The sequence below is a fragment of the Zalophus californianus genome, chromosome 5, assembly GCF_009762305.2.
Source record: "Zalophus californianus isolate mZalCal1 chromosome 5, mZalCal1.pri.v2, whole genome shotgun sequence".
NCBI classification, from domain to species: Eukaryota; Metazoa; Chordata; class Mammalia; order Carnivora; family Otariidae; genus Zalophus; species Zalophus californianus.
Window position 1 is genome coordinate 74,140,727 of NC_045599.1, and position 19,615 is coordinate 74,160,341.

Below are 19,615 nucleotides of genomic sequence, written 5' to 3' on the forward strand. Positions count from 1 at the left end.
GCTTAAGCTTCCCTAAAAGTAATGCTATTTCTGAGTGCAAGATTGGATTGACTACCTTGGTTATGTTTATTTTCATTGTGTGAATAATGGCTAGATAAACTTATTTTCTTTGGCCATTCCGTTAACTTTTGAACTTGATTACAGCTCTTTTGTGGACTGTTTAAGACTGAATGTGACCTGTCAAGATTCTTACGTTGAAGTGCTACCCCCTCCCCACCAATGTGATTGTATTTGGAGGTGGGGCTTTTGGTGATAAGTGTGGTACTCCCATGATGGAATTAATACCCTTATAAAAAGAGAAAAAGACATGAGAGCTATCTCTCTCTCCATGAGCACACAGTAAGGAAAGGCCATTGTGGGCACACTTCTCAGGCTGCTGTCTACAAGCCAGGAGGAGATCACTCAGCAAGAATCAACTCTGCTGGCACCTTGATCTTGGACTTCCCAGTTTCCAGAACTGTGAGAAATAAATATCTGTTGTTTAAGCCACAGATCAGTTTATGGCATTTTGTTAATAGCAGCAGCCTGGCTGTCTAAGACATAGGCCTTTTCCAGGTTTTGGATTCAATACAAATAGAAGAGGGCAATTAAAACTTAACCAGTATTGAGCATATGGAGGTGATAATAATTCTACTTCCTTTAGACCTAACAATGCCCACTTAATTCTCCTGGAATCATACTTTAAAATCAAATATAAAAATAGATGATTTTTGGAGATAATATCTTTATGTTTGTAAGCATTTTATTTATCCTTTCATTTGGCCATGTCCAGCATTTTTTTTTTGTCAGCAATCTAGATAAGTACTGTAATGTAAATATCTTATTTTTCCTTTCTACAGTGTCCATCCCCCTACAACCTGATTATAGTGCCTTGTTTTCCCTGGGAAATCACCTTTCCCCATTTTCACTCCCTAGTCCATGGGATTGAAGGGAGGCTTACTTCATCCATGGCTCCAGGAGTGAATGTGATATTCAGGTGAGGAAAATCAGAGAACTACATCTCCTGACCACACTGATTGGTTCTGATATGGACATATGACTCATTTCAAGCCAATGAGAGATAGGTTTAAGTCTTTTGCTGAAACACTGGGACAAAGGCTGAAGTCCATAAAGAAGAAAATGATATTGAGAGAGGAAGAGTACCCAGGTGTTATCATTTGATTACCTGGACTCTATTGTATCAGAATCTACCCTGGACTTTTTGATCGTGTAAGCCAATACATTTCCTCTTTGGCTTAGTCAGTTTTAATTGAATCTTTACTAATTATAACCAAAAGAGTGCTAAATAACATGATTACCAAATTCACAGACAGTAAGAACCATGAAGAAATAGAGAATATATTAGATTATATTACAGAGTGAAAATCCAGAAAAATCTTAGCTAAAAAGAAGAGTAGCAACTAGTAAGATACAATGTAGTAGTGATAAATATAAAGTCCTATATTTGCTCCAGATCATCAGCTGAGCAGAATGAGGATGAGGCTGACATGGATAAATACGAAAAAAGATTTAGTCATTTTAGTGAATTGTCAGCTCAGTCACCATTATTAGTATGAGAAAACCATCAAGAATATGTGTGTTCTATTCCATTAATCTATTTACCTATCCTTTTTATTTTTTTTTAAAGATTCTGTTTATTTATTTGACAGAGAGAGGCAGCGAGAGAGGGAACAGAAGCAGGGGGAGTGGGAGAGGGAGAAGCAGGCTTCCCGCTGAGCAGGGAGCCTGATGCGCGGCTCCACCCCAGGACCCTGGGATCATGACCTGAGCCGAAGGCAGACACCTAACGACTGAGCCACCAGGTGCCCCCTATTCACCTATCCTTATGCCCATGCCACAGTGTACCCTATTGTCTTAATGGCTATAGCTTTACTGTAAGTCTCAAAAATTAGGTAGTGTGACTCTGCCAACTTTGTTCTTCTAGACTGTTGGCTATTCTATGTCCTTTGCATTTCTATATAAATAAAATATTGTTAGTTTCCCCAAATTAAAAAAATTAGTTAAGAATTGTATAATTTTCCAAGCTAGTAGGACTCGTGATTTATAAATCGTTTTTAATGCCATTGTCACTTGAACTCGTTAAAAAAGTAATATTATACTTTAACAGTCCTCTGGGAAAATAGATATTGAATTATGCCAGGCCTTCAGAAATACATACTTAAGATGAAAATGCTGTGTATTTTTATCTTTATAAACATAGTAAATTTATGGAGAAATACATAAGAAACTAACAGTATTTTGCTCCAGGGGGGCAGGTGGATTGGGTATATGGTAAAGAACAGAGATTTTTTTTGTATACCCTTGAAATCGTTTAAGTTAAAAAAGCTAATAAAATTTTTCAAAATAAAAATGTAGTATACACTTTTATTATTCATGTATGTTTGATATCTATCTCTAAATCATAATTCCCTTGTATGCATGAAATCTGTTCTGATTTATGATTGTGGGTTCTGTTTGTAGTTAATGTCACTGCAGTTTTCCCTCTTTATTTCCTGGCTCAGCCCAGCATGTGGACTCTAAGGAGCTTTAATCAATCTAGTAGATTCTGCATTTAACAAATTCTTTGATGTGTCTCTTAAGATTTTTATGATTGTTCTTTACCCCCAAATAAATAATAATTATATGTTAGGGCTTATAGTTCTTTTTTAGTGCTTCTTGTTTTTACTCAACTTAATTTACAGTTTCTTGTGTATCCTGACTGTACTTAATTTATCCAGGCCTCAGTTGCTTAATCTGTAAAATGTGTTGGCTAAAGTGTGGTCCAAAGTCTCTTCTGGTCCTGTGAGTTCATAAGTTTGTCTTCCATTTCATTTCATTTGATTCCATTCATGATCCAGATGAACGGGGATGACATAATCGTCGAGACAAGATATGACATTCATAGAGTATTCAAGCTTCAGGAAAGTTATGCCTGCTTTTTGCTACTCCTTAGACCTGTGATTCACAGATCTAGTTTTAGAATATTCAGGATGTCTGTAGTTACTAACAGGTGTGATAGATTGAATCACGGACCCCTCCCTGCATCTGTACTCCTGCCTCAGCTTCCTTGTGGGCATAGGGTACTTCCTCAATTCTTCATTTGCTCTGGCTAATGACATATGAGCAGCAATTGTGTCATTTTTCAGCCTAAGACTTAAGAGGGCTTGTATGCTTCCTCTAGTCATCTTGTGCTTCTGTTTCTGCTGGCTCAAGGAGAATGAGGGACATGGGTAGCAGACCTACAGATCTGAATTAGAAGCAGAGCCTGTCCATAGAGCCCAGCTTGGATCAGCTGCCTCAGCTGACTTGTGGATCTTCAAGAATAAATAATTATTAAGTCTTGGTGTTGTCTGTGACACAGCATTTTTGTGATACAATACGTACAACTGACTTTTATCAAAATGTATTTTTAAACAGGAAACACATTCACATGGTTCAAAAAAAAATATAAAAAGGCATATAGTGAAATGTTTTGCTCCATGCCCTGTTACTTGTTCACCTGGTTCCTATCCAATGTCCTACCACCACAAGGTACCCACTTGAGGGATGCCTGGATGGCTCAGTTGGTTAACCATCTGCCTTCAGCTCAGGTTATGATCCTGGGGTTCCTGGGATGGAGCCTCATGTCAGGCTTCCTGCTCACTGGGGAGCCTGCTTCTCCCTCTCCCTCCCATCCCCCTCCCCCAGCTTGTGCTCTCTCTCTTTCACTCTGACAGATAAATAAATTAAATATTTAATTTAAAAAAAAGGTGCCTACTTGATTGGTTTCTTTTGTATCCTTCTAGAGTTTCTTATGTAAATGCAAACAGACAAGAATATAATCTTGGCTCCCATTTCCACCATTTTACACAGTTTTATTCTTTGCTTTTTCATCTGCTATCTTAGATATATTTGTGTATCACTATATAGAAAGCTTCTTTATTCCTTTTTACAGCTGTATTTCAACCATAATAAAAGAGAATACAGTCTCTCTTCCTGCAGATCCGGTCCTGAGTACGAGCAATGGCGCCCTTCAGGGTTAAGACCCAGCCCGGATCCCACAGCCCAGGAGCCAGCAAGAAGTGTTCCCTTTCCAGGAGTTGGCTCCTTATGCACACTCAGCAGTCCTGGTGTAAGTTTAAGCACTTTCTGAAGCCATCAGTGCTTCACATAGAGGCACGTCTGCTGGAAAAGATTTTTGGTCCAAGCAGAGTCCTCCTTCCGGGATTTGAACGGGAGTTCAAAGTCCTGCTCCAAATGAGAAAGCGCAACTCCGAGGGCAAGGCTGAAATCTTCATCATGGGGAGACGCCGGTACCGCAAGCGTGCCAAAAGGCTGATACGCTTTTTGGCCGTGAAGCCGCGAAGGAAGCCGTGCGAAGGCACATTGATGCTCAGCCTGGAAACCATGAAGTCTCTTGAAAAAGAGAATGTTCATTCCAGTGCTTTCCTCTCCACCACAGTGATGAGCAGCCTGGATGAAGCCATGCAGTCACTGGAAATAAGTCAGGAGACTGTCCAGGAACCTGTTACTAAAACAGTGTGATTTTTGTGATTAGAATCTTAGTGCAAGGGGTTCAGTCTGGGTCAGGAGCCTTACCCTTAGAGCCCATTCTGTACTCTGCCTTTGTTCCTGTGGCTAAGGGGAAATAAGTATTGTTAGTGGTCTACACACCTTTTTCCTTCCTAAACAGACAGTTGTTTAAAGATTCAAACGTGAGTTATAATAAAAAATAAACTTTAAAAAACATATATAGATAGAGGTTAGTATTGTCAAGAAAGGCAATCTTGCTTTGCATGCTCCAAGAAGAGAAAGAGCTAAGAATTAACAAATGGTTGGTTCTGCTTTTTCACAGTGTTTTGTACTAGGTGGGTATAGCTAGGACCTTTAATGTTCCAGGGAGCTTTTGTAGATAAGGAAGAACTTTACTGTTTATTCTTTCATTAATGCTAATTTTGAAAAAAAAAATGTTACATTGATATTAAACAAGCTTTATAACCTCCCCCCCAAAAAAGAGAATACAGTCTCCTATTGATGGTCCCTTGTTTTCTAACTTTTACTGCAATATAAGTATATCTGTGGGATACATTCTCAAGAAAAAGAAGATGTGTACAGATGGAATAGCTACTGCCAAAGTGTCTTTCATAGGGGAACACATGAGTTTTAACTGGTAAGAGATACTGTAAATATCTAACAGCATTTTCCTTTAATCTGCAGGACCAGTGTAATATTTCACACAGGAAGCCATCCTACTGACATTCCAGGAGGACATGAAGTGATATTTTCAGAGACCTGACGCCTCTATACCAGGAAGTTCCCAGCGCTTTATAGGTATCAGCTTCTTAAATCCTCACAACATCCTGTGAGGTACTGTTACTATCCTCATCTTAAAGATGAGGAGATTGATGTGGAGGGAAGCTGAATGACTTGCCTGATTTCATTCAGCTAGAAAGCGGTGGAGCTGGGATTCTAACTTAAGTAGACTTACTCCAGGCTAAGACCACTAAACCATAACTTCTCTAAAATTACTTTTAAAATATAGCTATAATTAAACTAATATTAGTATAATATCCTAAAATATTTTTCCTGACATGCCCTGTCTTGATAGCTTTCATAAAAAATAATCTATAAATTGTGTGTGGTGGGTGGGGTGGGGGGGTGGGTGGGGTGGGGGGGTGGGTGTGTATTTGGCTGTACGTATGGGAATCTGGTGAATTTCCACTTATCAACCTGAAGATGAATTAAGATATATAAGAAACTGGGACACCTGGGTGGCTCAGTCAGTTAAGCATCTGCTTTTGGCTCAGGTCGTGATCTCAGGGTCCTGCTTAGCAGGGAGCCTGCTTCTCCTTCTCCCTCTGCTCCTCCCCCCCACTCCCCTGCTTGTGCTGTCTCTCAAATAAATAAAAAATCCTTTTAAAAAAAGATATATAAGAAACCATTATGAACTTGACTCACTTTCAAACTTCTGTGAAAGCTGGGCTCTATGGACAGGTTATAACTGTTGGTTGAATTTTTAGAAAATGGGTTTTGGAAAATATGTATAAGTATCTATAATTTGCTAAGCAGATAATATATCTTTGGCACAATTAAAGATATCACCTCTAATATATATTCATTTAATATTCATATCACTCCTGTAAATTACAGGTATTAATATTCTGATATTACAGATGAGGAAACTGAAGCTCAGAGAAAGGGGTTGACTTGCTCAATATCACCCAGATAGTAAGGATGATGATGATAATGAGTAATATTTACTGAGTACTTATTATATACCAGACACCATTGGTAGGCCCCCTTTATATGGACCTATTTAATCTTCACAACAATTCTATGAGCATTTGCTCTTATAGCTTTACAGATGATAAAATAGGATTTAAAGAAATTTAGAAACTTTCTTAAGGCCATATAGCTAGGAAGTGACAGTGTTGGGCACTTAAACCAGGTTTGTTATGATGGTAATTTTGATGTGTCGACTTGGGTAGGCTTCAGGTCCCACTGTAACATTCAGTGAAACACTAGTCTAGGTGTTGTTGTGAAGGCATTTTAAAGTTGTGATTAAAGTCCCTAATCAGATGACTTTAAGTAAGGGAGATTATTCTAGATAATCTACATGGACCTAACTCAGTCATTTGAAAGGCCCGAAGGGCAGAGCTGAAGCTTTCCTGAGGAAGAAATTCTGCCTGAGGACTGCAGCTTCAGCTGCCTGAGAGTTGCAGCCTGCTCTTCCTGATTGTCTGTCCTATGGATTTCAGACATGCCTAGCTATCCCTCACAATCACACAAACCAGTTCTTTGCAATAAGTCTCTTAATATAAATCTCCTACTAACTCTCTTTCTCTGGTTGAACCCTGATATATTTGTCTAAATCCAAAGCTGAAGCACTTGCCAGAATGCTATACTCATTCTTTGTATACAGCAAATTAGAAATTTGAAACCAAGTCCAGAGCTCTGTGCTGCATATGCATCGGAACCACACGTTACACTTAATTATTAACTGCCTCAGTGTAATGAAGTAATGAGCTTTTATATTTTGTACCCTCCAACTTGATAAGCATTTTGAAGGCAGACACCAGATTTAACTTATCTTATTTTTCCTGTACTGTATATCATGCACACAGGATGCACAGCTCTATTGTCAAAATGATTTCTGTCACACTTGCACACAGGCACGTGGCATTTGCCTTCTTGCTTTTGTACTCTCTCAATTTGGAGGCCATCGTTATTTTTTTTTCCCTAACTTTTCTGTTTTAATTCTTAACTTACAAGCTTTTAGGAGCTTAGAATTTTAGTCAGTGTTGCTGTCCCCTGTCTTATCAATTATTAGGGTTTGTCCTGAGTATGTAAAACCTTAGTGGAAGAAAGAGGTGACCGTCTGTCAGAGTATTGGGTGATGATTTGGCTTAGCTGTTTAACCTGTGCTGCAGTTCTTCCCACGCTGGACCTCTGACAGATATTGACAAGAAAAATTTAAAAAATTTTCAGTTCCCCAATGAGTATAGTTGGAATAGAAGGAACTTATTCCTTACTATAGATAAGCCCTAAATCTAAGGTCAAAATGTTATAGAAGAGCAGATCCTAAGACTTAAGTGATTGATCCCAAAAGATAATTTTATCCTTCTCTATTTGTATTCTGTTTATTTTTTTAAATTTAAATTCAATTAATTAACATATAATGTCTTATTTGTTTCAGGGTACAGGTCTGTGATTCATCAATCTGATATAATACCAGTGCTCATTACAACACATACCCTCCCCAATGTCCATCACCTACTTACCCCATCCCTCCACCCCACTCCCCTCCAGCAACCCTTAATTTGTTTCCTAGAGTTAAGAGTCTCTTATGGTTTGTCTCCCTCTCTGATTTCATCTTATTTCATTTTTTCCTCTCTTCCCCTATGATCCTCTGCCTTGTTTCTTAAATTCCACTTCTCAGTGAGATCATATGGTAATTGTCTTTCTCTGACTGACTTATTTCACATAGCATAATACCCTCTAGTACCATCCATGTTGTTACAAATGGCAATATTTCATTTTTTGACGGCTGAGTGGTATTCCTTTGTATATGTATATATACCACATCTTCTTTATCCATTCATCTGTCCATGGACATCTGGGCTCTTTCCATAGTTTAGCTATTGTGGACATTGCTGCTATAAACTCTGGGGTGCAGGTACCCCTTCAGATCACTACATTTGTTTCTTTGGGGTAAATTCCCAGTAGTGCAATTGCTGGGTCATAGGGTAGCTCTATATTTTCAGCTTTTTGAGGAACTTCCATACTGTTATCCAGAGTGGCTCACCAGCTTGCATTCGCATCAACAGTGTAAGAGAGTTCCCCTTTCTCCACATCCTCACCAACATCTGTCATATCCTGAATGGTTAATTTTAGCCACTCTGACTGGTGTGAGGTGGTATCTCATTGTGATTTGGATTTGAACTTCCCTGATGCCGAGTGATGTGGAGCATTTTTTCATGATTCTGTTGTCCATTTGTATGTCTTCTTTGAAGAAAGGACTGTTCAATGACTTCTGCCCATTTCTTGATTGGATTATTTGTTCTTTGGGTGTTGAATTTGAGAAATTCTCTATAGATTTTGGATACTAGCCCTTAGCTGATAAGACATTTGCAAATATCTTCTCCCATTCTGTCGGTTGTCTTTAGGTTTTGTCGACTGTTTCCTTTGCTGTGCAAAAGCTTTTGATCTTGATGAAGTCCCAGTAGGTCATTTTTGCCTTTGTTTCCCTTGCTTTGGAGACATGTCTAGCAAGAAGGTGCTGCAGTCGAGGTCGAACCTCTAGGATTTTGATGGATTCCTGTCTCACATTTAGGTTTTTCATCCATTTTGAGTCATTTTTGTTTATGGTGTAAGGAAATGGTCCAGTTTCATTCTTCTGCATGTGGCTGTCCAATTTTCCCAGCACCATTTGTTAAAGAGACTGTCTTTTTTCCATTGGATGTTCTTTCTTGCTTTGTCAAAGATTAGCTGACCACAGAGTTCAGGGTCCATTTCTGGGTTCTCTATTCTGTTCCACTGATCTGTGTGTCTGTTTTTGTGCCAGTACCATACTGTCTTGATCACAGCTTTGTAATTAAGCTTGAAGTCTGGAATTGTGGTGCCACCAGTTTTGGTTTTCTTTTTCAACATTCCTTTGGCTATTCGGGGTCTTTTCTGGTTCCATACAAACTTTAGGATAATTTGTTCCAGCTCTGTGAAAAAAGTGGATGGTATTTTGATACAGATTGCACTGAATGTACAGATTGCTCTAGGTAGCCTAGACATTTTAACAATATTTGTTTTTCCAATCCATGAGCATGGAATATTTTCCCATTTCTTTGTGTCTTCCTCAATTTCCTTCATGAGTGTTCTAGAGTTTTCTGAGTACAGACCCTTTGCCTCTTTGGTTAGGTTTATTCCTAGGTATCTTATGGTTTTGGGTGTAATTGTTAATGGGATCGACTCCTTAATTTCTCTTTCTTCTGTCTCATTGTTGGTGTATAGAAATGCAACTGATTTCTGTGCATTGATTTTATATCCTGCCACTTTACTGAATTCCTGTATGAGTTCTAACAATTTTGGGGTGTAGTCTTTTGGGTTTTCCATATAGAATATAGTGTCATCTGCAAAGAGTGAGAATTTGACTTCTTCTTTGCCGATTCAGATGCCTTTTATTTCTTTTTGTTGTCTGATTGCTGAAGCTAGAACTTCTAGTACTGTGCTGAACAGCAGTGGTAATAATGGACATCCCTTCCATGTTCCTGACCCTAGGGGAAAAGCTCTCAGTTTTTCCCCATTAAGAATGATATTTGCTGTGGGCTTTTCATAGATGGCTTTTATGATATTGTTTTATGAATTATGATTATGGTCTTTCTTCTTATTGATATGGCTTTTCGTAGATGGCTTTTATGATATTCACACTATGAAGAGTTTTAATCAAGAAAGGATGGTGTACTTTGTCAAATGCTTTTTCTCCATCTATTGAGAGGATCATATGGCTCTTGTACTTTCTTTTATTAATGTAGTGTATGACATTTTTGATTTGCAGATGTTGAACCACCTTTGCAGCCCAGGAATAAATCCCACTTGGTCATGGTGAATAATCTTTTTAATGTACTGTTGGATCCTATTGGCTAGTACCTTGGTGAGAATTTTTGCACCCAGGTTCATCAGGGATATTGGTCTCTAATTCTCCTTTGTGGTGGGGTCTTTGTCAGGTATGGGGATCAAGGTAATGCTCGCCTAATAAAAAGAATTTGGAAGTTTTCCTTCCCTTTCTATTTTTTGAAACAGCTTCAGAAGAATAGTTATTCATTTTTCTTTCAATGTTTGGTAGAATTCCCCTGGGAAGCCATCGGGCCCTAGGGTCTTGTTTGTTGGGAGATTTTTGATTATTGCTTCAATTTCCTTGCTGGCTATGGGTCTGTTCTGGTTTTCTATTTCTTCCTGGTTCAATTTTGGTAGTTTATACATCTCTGGGAATGCATCCATTTCTTCCAGATTGCCTTATTTGTTGGCATATAGTTGCTCATAATATGTTCTTATAACTGTTTTTATTTCTTCAGTGTTGGTTGTGATCTCTCCTCTTTCATTCATGATTTTATTTATTTGGGTCCTTTTTCTTTTCTTTTGATAAGTCTGGCCAGGGGTTTATCAATCTTATTAATTCTTTCCAAGAACCAGCTCCTGGTTTTGTTGATCTGTTCTTCTGGGTTTTTTTTGGTTTCTATTTCATTGATTTCTGCTCTAATCTTTATTATTTCCCTTCTCCTGCTGGGTTTAGGCTTTATTTGCTGTTCTTTCTCCAGCTCCTTTAGTTGTAAGGTTAGGTTGTGTGTTTGAGACCTTTCTTGTTTCTTGATAAAGGCTAGTATTGCTATGTATTTCCCTCTTAAGACTGCCTTTGCTGCATCCCAAAGATTTTGAACATTTGTGTTTTTATTTTCATTTGTTTCCATGAATTTTTTTAATTCTTCTTTAATTTCCTGGTTGACCCATCCATTCTTTAGTAGGATGCTCTTTAGTCTCCATGTATTTGAGTTCTTTCCAACTTTCCTCTTGTGATTGAGTTTAAGTTTCAAAGCATTGTGGTCTGAAAATATGCAGGGAGTGATCCCAATCTTTTGGTACTGGCTGAGACCTGATTTTTACCCAGTATGTGATCTATTCTGGAGAATGTTCCAGGTGCACTAGAGAAGAATGTGTATTCTGTTGCTTTGAGATTGAATGTTCTGAATATATCTGTGAAGTCCATCTGGTCCAGTGTATCATTCAAAGCCCTTATTTCCTTGTTGATCTTCTGCTGAGATGATCTGTCCATTGCAGTGAGGGGCTGTTAAAGTCCCCTACTATGATTGTATTATTATGGATGTGTTTCTTATTAATTGGCTTATTTAATTGGCTGCTCCCATGTTAGGGGCCTAAATATTTATAATTGTTAGATCTGCTTGTTGGATAGACCCTTTAATTATGATATAGTGTCCTTCCTCATCTTTTACTGCAGTCTTTGGTTTAGAAATCTAATTTTTCTGATATAAGGATTGCCACTCCAGCAATGTCCATTAGTATGATAAATGGTTTTCCACCCCCTCACTTTCAATCTGGAGGTGTCTTTGGGTCTAAAATGAGTCTCTTGCAGACAGCATATGGATGGATGGGTCTTGCTTTTTTATCAAATCTGATACCCTGTGTGTTTCTATTGGAGCATTTAGCCCATTTACATTCAGAGTAACTATTTAAAGATATGAATTTAGTGCCATTGTATTGCCTGTAAAGTGACTGTTGCTGTATATTTGTATTTTGTTTCTTTTTTTTTAAGGATTTTATTATTTATTTGAGAGAGAGCGAGCAGGAGGGAGTGAGAGAGATTGGGGTGAAGGGCAGAGAGAGAAGCAGACTCCCCACTGAGCAGGGAGCCTGATGTGGGACTCGATCCTGGGACTCCCAGACCATGACCTGAGCCAAAGACAGACACTTAATTGACTGAGCACCCAGGTGTCCTGTATTTTGTTTCTTAAGTAAGATTTCTCTTTAGCATTTTCTCATCTCATGTCAGTTAGGCTCAAAGTACATCATACATCCCTTGCTCAGAGAATAAGAGGTTCTCCTCAGACTTTCTTATAACTTAGCAGGCCCATTTTCAGTTGTAGTAAATTCCAGCTTAACTTTTATGTACTATGATAACATTTCTTTCATAGTTCTTAAATATGTGACTCATATTTAAGACAGTAACAATTAGTGGTTATATAATATTTGGTATTAGTATCATAAATCTTTTAGTATCATAAGTCTTTGAATTGGGCCACCAGTGTATGCCTGTTGCCATTGTAAAGACTAAGAAAACAAGATGTAAAAATAGTGGGCCCCCTTTAAGCATTTACTTCAGTCACAATCAGAATTAAGACTAGAACTTAAATTTTTTGACTCTGGTTGGAGATTGAGAAATTTTATTTAGATGGGTCATAGAGTATGTGAGCTAAGCCACAAAATGTGGAATGTGTCTCACTTTCCTAAGGTTACAAAAATTTATATTAAGGTTTATATGGGATATGTTTATTTTATATGGAAAGTAAAACCACATGCATCTTATTTGAAAAATTGTAAGGCTAATATAAAAGCTAAGATAGTTATTTAAATTTACTCCAGGTGATTTAGCTGCTGGTACTGTGTTGTGTTGCTTACTTTGTCCATTGAAAATAATCCCCTTGTTATTCCTTCTTCCTTCTTCTCTTCTGCAAGAATTTTGTCAGGAATAATTCCCTACATTGAAGACATGCAGAAAATATGTAAACATCCAACACACTTTTGCAAACCTGTAAAGTATAAAGTTGAGAACATTCAATATTTCCCAATTCAGGCTACCAAGGAAAATGTGCAGAAATACTATTTTGAGATATAAACCAGTAAAGTCCAATGCAAACTATCAAAAGAACAAAGTAGGAATCAGCCTTTATTTGTTTACTTCCAGGTACAAATTACTTGATAAGGAGGCTTGCTTAGATTAAGTAAGCATAGATATGTGCCAGAGATGTCAGTGGTTATTACTGTTGCACATACAATTCTGGTCTTAAAGTTCTATTTGTCTTATCCCTGGACAATGCAAAAGGGTCATTTGACCCCTGGAAAGTAAATAAAAATGACTATTCTGCGTTGCTCCCATTGGTATTTTTTTTTTTTTTAAGATTTTATTATTTGAGAGTGAGAGTGAATGAGAGAGAGAGCCCAAGCCGGGGGAGGGGCAGAGGGAGAGGGAGGAACAGACTCCCCTATGAGCAGGGAGCCCAATGTAGGACTTGATCCCAGGGCTCTGGGATCATGACCTGAGCTGAAGGCGGATGCTTAATTGACTGAGTCACCCAGGCACCCGCTTCCATTGGTATTAAACATATCCGTTAATCTCATGACTTGAACAAAGGGTAAGTTTGCCTTGAAACTGTATTTTCCCAAACATGACAACACTTAAGCAAGATCTGTAAAAGAACACTTTTGCAAGGAGAGAAAAAACTCTCTAAAGGATGTCTCCCCCTAATCACTGTCCTTGGTAGGTACACATAACTTAGAGACCACTCTAGTCTCTACTCTAAACTCATTGTTTTTAGGATGCCTGAGTTTGAACTCTCCTCCTCTACTTTCTAGTTATGGGATTCTGCCTAACAGTCATTAGGGCTGTTCACCATTAGGGCTGTTCACTGTTTCTCTCTGTCAAATAAATAAATAAAATCTTTAAAAATATTTAAAAAATTCCCCAAGTTTACCCCCCCTTTTTTTTTTTTAAGATTTCATTTATTTATTTGACAGAGAGAGACACAGCGAGAGAGGGAACACAAGCAGGGGATGTGGGAGAGGGAGAAGCAGGCTTCCCACGGAGCAGGGAACCTGATGCGGGGCTCAATCCCAGGACCCTGGGACCATGACCTGAGCTGAAGGCAGACACTTAATGACTGAGCCACCCAGGCACCCCAAGTTTACCCCCTTTATATCCAACCTTTTTCAAAGCATTTTTTTTCTTGCACATCTTTCTAAAATGTATCATATCCTTTTTACCTTAAATAGAATTCTTAAGGACTTAGGGTCATTATTATAATGTCAGTTATTATACTGTAATGTAATATAGTTCAGGAGGACACTTTGAAGTGTGCAGGGCATCTGCTCTGATTTTCAGTGTATTTTTATAGCAGTTTTTGTTCTTTGTCACTTCTTTGCTGTTCTCAGTGTACCTTTGACAATTTTTTTTTTTTTTAAATAATCTCATTGAGGGGTGCCTGGGTGGCTGAGATGGTTAAGCGTCTATCTTCGGCTCAGGTCATGATCTCCAGGTCCTGGAATGGAGCCCCATATCAGGCTCCCGGCTCAGCGGGGAGTCTGCTTCTCCCTCTCCCTCTGCCTCTCCCCTGGTCATGCTCTCTCTCTCTCTGTATCTCTCTGTCTCAAATGAATAAATAAAATCTTTAAAAAAATAATAATCTCATTGACCTAATATACTACTTTCATTCTGCTGCAAGTTTTGGGAAGATGTTAACCAGTTTTTTAAGAATTATACATAAGTTAAAAGAAATTAGCCTGAAGTAAATCTCCATTTCGTAAGGATACATTGCTGTAATCACTTGTAGTAGCCTACTGATGTTTTTTCAAAGAAGAAAGAATTCCATCTAATCATCTGTTGCTACTGGAAAAGTTTCCACTTCACTGTAATTGAGAAGTTAAGCAGAGTCTAAATTGGATAGCATTTGTATTCCATCACTTTTACTGTCCATCAGAAGTATAAAGTAGATTAGCATCACTAGTATACTCCAGTGTCAACAGATAAACTTGGGTGCCTGTGGAGGTTCAGGGTGCCTCTCACTCATTATTCCTTACCTCAAAATCCCATCTTGTGACTATTTTAGTACTGGAAGATACTGCTACCATTCCTGCCACTCTCAGAAACCAAAGTGGCAAAGACCAGGAAAGGTGGAAAGAGGGGGTAAGGAAGGAGAGCAGATTTTCCCTATGCACTCCTAATGTACCCAAGTGGAAATGGAAATTTCTCATTACCACTTACAGGTGATGTCAGCTTATTTGGGAGTATTGCATGGTTACTCACAATCCTAAATTCTCTATTATTATTGTGTGTGTGTGTGTGTGTGTGTATTTGGAGCATTAAAGAAATAACATAGTTCCTGACCATTGTAATTTATCCAATATATGGGATTATGGTGAGTTATCAGGGCATATGATTTCTGAAGAACAATAAAAGACAATACCTCTGTACATATAGGGTATCTGTTTTCTCATTCTCATTGGTTTCTCCTTCCTCTGTAACAGCCTTTGGACTTTGCCTTGGAGGGCAAAGCACAGGTGAGACTATAGCTAGAGAACTACTTTTTCTCAACAGATCTAGACCAATTAGATGTTATCTCTTGGAATTTGAATCTTGAGTGACAAAATGACTGAAACAATTGGGTGGAATCATTGTAGGAGCAAAATCCTGAAGAGGGGGTAAAGTCATTAGCTTCTGCTATTTAGACCCCTAGAAATGCCTGACTCCTGATCTTTTTCAAGGCTTCTGGGGCTATCTCATACCCAGAAATTCATTTTCTCCTTTTAGTCCATTTCTGTTGCTTATCACTAAAAAACTACACAATAAACTTTTGTGTTTTATGTTTCACAGTGAGCATTAATGTAAAAAGACATTTTAAATGCTAGTTATTTTTAAATATATTGAACAAGAAGATACATTTTTTAAGAATAGAATTTTAATGATTTTGAGTAAAGGCAATTTCTAAAATAGGATATTATGTACCATTTATAGAGCATGTGCTACTTGTCAACTGTCATGCCAAGTGCCTGTGTGTGTGTGTACAGTTATTTAAAAATATATATGTATAAAACTTTGTCATTACATTGACTTAGTGATTAAGCTTATTATCCCTGTTTTATATATGGAGAAACTGAAGCCTAGAATGGTTAATTTGGCAGTCACACAGCTGGAAAGTTGTGGAGGTAGGATTTATAACCAGATCTGGTTGACTTAACCACTATGATATATTGTTTCCCATATCAGGAATAATGTTATTTTTTGGATTCAGTTATAAGCTAGTACCTGCTTGGAGATTAGGTATGTCCTCTTTTTTACTGGGGTTCTGAGAACATAGTAGAATGAGTGTTAATAAAAATAAGCAGCAGATTTATAACACATCTCCAAAGTGAAAATTGTTGTAAATATCAGTCCTCTAGTCCAGTACCATCACTACATTTGTTTCAAATTCTGTTTTCAAAAGAGAGATATTTAGGGTGCCTGGGTGGCTCAGTTGGTTGTCTGCCTTCCACTCAGGTCATGATCCCAGGGTCCTGGGATCGAGTCCTGTTTTGGGTTCCCTGCTCAGCGGGGACTCGGCTTCTCCCTCTCCCTCTGCTGTGGGTGTGCACGCACTCTCTCTCTGTCAAATAAATAAATAAATAAATAAATAAAATCTTAAAAAAAAAAGAGAGAGATTTAATTCAATTACCGTAGATAATACTAAGCTTAGTCAGAAGTTTATATTTAAAAATTTGTGATATAGATTTTAATTGAATTAGAAATATATTGCCTATTTTGTTATAATCTAGTATTTTTTCCTGTTTTTTTAAAAAATATAAACTAATCCAAATCTAGAAAGTGTGTAATCTATAGAGCAGGGAAGTGAGATTTTTCAACTAAGAATCATTATTAACTTTAGTCTCATAGAATGAATGGAGAGAGCTTGATCAGTATAACTGTATGCTTTCTGAAATTTCTAAACACTCTATGATGAAAAATTAGTTGACATGATGGAACTTTTTCTACACAAAAGAATAATTTAAAAAATTATAGATGCCTCTCAGTATTTAGGATTCTAAAAGCATGCCACAAGAAACCAGCTTTGTGCCTAAAAAGCCCTCTTGTTCAGTTGTTTCAAGCTAGTATTATTTACAAGGTCCTTGTTGGTCAACATTTTCCATTTCTCACAATTCAAAAGTTTTTAAAGTTTGTGCACAATTTTCTAGGAAATGTTTTCTTCATCTTAAAAGAATTACTGATTTTCAATTACCTTGAGTGGTCTAATTAAGTATGATTATATCAATACATCCAAACCTAAACTGTTGAAACAAAATGCCTAAGTGCCAAGATTTTATTGTCAAAGATTATGGATTCATAAAACAAAAAATCTTATACCATAAATATATATTTGTGAAAACATTGAGGTAGAGTTGTGAGAACTTGCCTGGAGTACAAATACAATTACATATTTAAAATGAGGCAAAAAAAAGGTATAGAAATGGCATCTAGTGCAGTGGTCCCCATGTATACATGGCCAAACATGGGAGACAGCTATGTTCTGGTTTTCTCCAGGAATCCTCCCAAGTTTAAGGGTAGTTCTTAGAACTGTACTTCTCCAACATGAACAGGTGTATCTATTCATAACTCCTCCTCTTAATTCATTATATATAATTTCATTAGAAAGGAGCAGGAATGGAATTAGGCTCTGCAAAGAAACAGAACCAGTATGTATAATAACTAACTAACTAACTAAATTTGTTTTCAGGCATTGCCTTATGAGATTGTGGGGACTGACAAGTGTGAAATCTGTGGGGCAGGCATATCTGCAGGCTGGATACTCAGGAGCTGAAATACCTTCCTCTCCAGGAAACCTGTTTTTGCTCTTAAGTCCTTCAGTTGATTGATGAGGCCCATTCACCTTTATTGAGGGTAATCTCCTTTACTTAAAGTCAACTGATTGTAGATATTAAGCACATTTACAAAAATACTTTCACAGCAACACCTAGATCAGTGTTTGATTAAATAACTGGGTACTATAGCATAGCCAAGTTGACACACACACTAATCATCCCTCAGTCTCTATGTGGCAGCCATGCTGGTGGAAGGAAGTCTCTGAAAAATTTTCAGACATAGCCCAACCTCAGCTCAAGGGTGGCTGGGAAAAGGAGGTAGAACAGGTGTCACCTCTTTCCCCTTCTTCCCTCAAGACATTACCCACACCACTTTCCCGGTGATGGTACAGTCATGATGGTGGAGCAGAAGGGTTGCTTTATTCTAGATAAGCTAGGAAATGATGGTTTCATCATTTCTGGGAAACCTGGGTGTAAGAGGTCAAGATGTAGGTGATTTTAGGATGGCTTTTGACAAATAACTCTTGTGGGGTTAGGGTGAAGGGCATCATATCTTGGTGAAAATGATAGTCTTGGTTTCACTTTGCTGATGAGAGTCTAAATAAGATTTTACTTTGAAATGCCACTTATGGAAGCTGTTTGGGCCTCTCTTCTATCTTGGCACAAAATTGTAATATTCGATAATAAATTAATACTGTTAGACGAGCAGCTAGGCTCAAGACTAGTGAGGGATTCGAGGTTTCCAAATCTCTCCTGCTTTCAGAACCTCTGAAATACGTTTTCTTCTTATGGCTGCTTTATGCTAAAAAACCTGTGAACTGGGACACACAGAACAGGAACAGTAATGGAAAGACTGGATCCTGGATACGCATAAAATCATTCACTATTTAAAAGTCTTGAAGGTATAATCCAAAATATGGGTCATGGAAAATTTTAGGACATAGCAATGTTATGAGACATTCTTAAATAGTCCTGTTTTGTATAACAGGCCAGTTAAATAATGAAGGGTAGAAATAAAAAGACTTATGCAATATGATAAGGGGATGAAATTCTGATTCCAACTTTACCTTTGGAAACATGGATAGCTAATAAAATCCTGTAGAAATTACATCTGAGCAATGAGAAAATGTAACTTATAACCTACTAATGAAATAGTTACAAAATAAACAGACTTTCCTTTATTTCAGAGTAATTTCAGCCAAGAAATGAAATAGCTAACAAAAGCCACAGAGTTATTATCATCCATTGTAGGCAAAGCATTTACTAAAACCATAATCCCTCAAATTGATACAAACTGAAAATTGTGCAGAAATATTGTGCAGTATTTGCCCCAAGTGACTTTTTAGCAGTCTCTACCTCTAGAACATCATCCAAGTTTATTTTATTATTGTGAAGGAAAAGATTCTGATTTACTCATATTGTGTCAGGAGCAGCACTTAGCAAGTTCTGTCATTTTTAAAATTTACCTATGGTTAAAAAGTAACTGAAAAACAAACAATCCAAAGGTGGGAGTGGGGGGAAGAAAGAAAAGCTTACTTACATGATGCTTTGTAAAGGCAAAAAGTTAAAACATGTCTGCACTGGAAAATAATTGAAAAATTGTAATAATGTTTCACTTCCCAGTTGAGGCTGAGAGGAAGCAGGGTGGCAGTACTGTTTAGAATCCGGAGGGATTGGACAAACCTTCAGTAGGACTCCTTGTTTGGCTCCTGTCAACCACAAAGAAAAGTGCTTTGTCTGTTCCAAAGAGAATTTACACAGAATCTCAGCAGAAACATCTGCTGTTTTACAGCAGATAAAACTCCTGAGGTATGTCTTTTACAGCTAGAAGCAAAATAATAGACATTTATTAGGACCTCACTTCCATTTTATTACCTGATAAAAACAGATGAATTAGGCTCTCTACTTATAACATATTACCTTGATTAAAAACAGATTAATGCTATTTTGTGTAAGTAAAGACCTCAAAGCAATTTTAACATTGTTTTCATACGAGTAGAAAAAATATATATATTTTCCCCATCTGTTT

General features: G+C 37.6%; 1 long non-coding RNA gene across 1 annotated transcript in view; it reads left to right on the forward strand.

The window, feature by feature from the left end:
* The first annotated feature begins 3,951 nt into the window (after positions 1 to 3,951).
* The window catches only part of LOC113929416, a 189,403-nt gene continuing 173,739 nt past the window's right edge, over positions 3,952 to 19,615 (forward strand). Inside the window, exons 1-2 of the long non-coding RNA XR_003522183.1 lie at positions 3,952 to 4,090; positions 5,176 to 5,289. This is a non-coding gene — a long non-coding RNA (uncharacterized LOC113929416). The remainder of the gene's footprint in view (positions 4,091 to 5,175; positions 5,290 to 19,615) is intronic.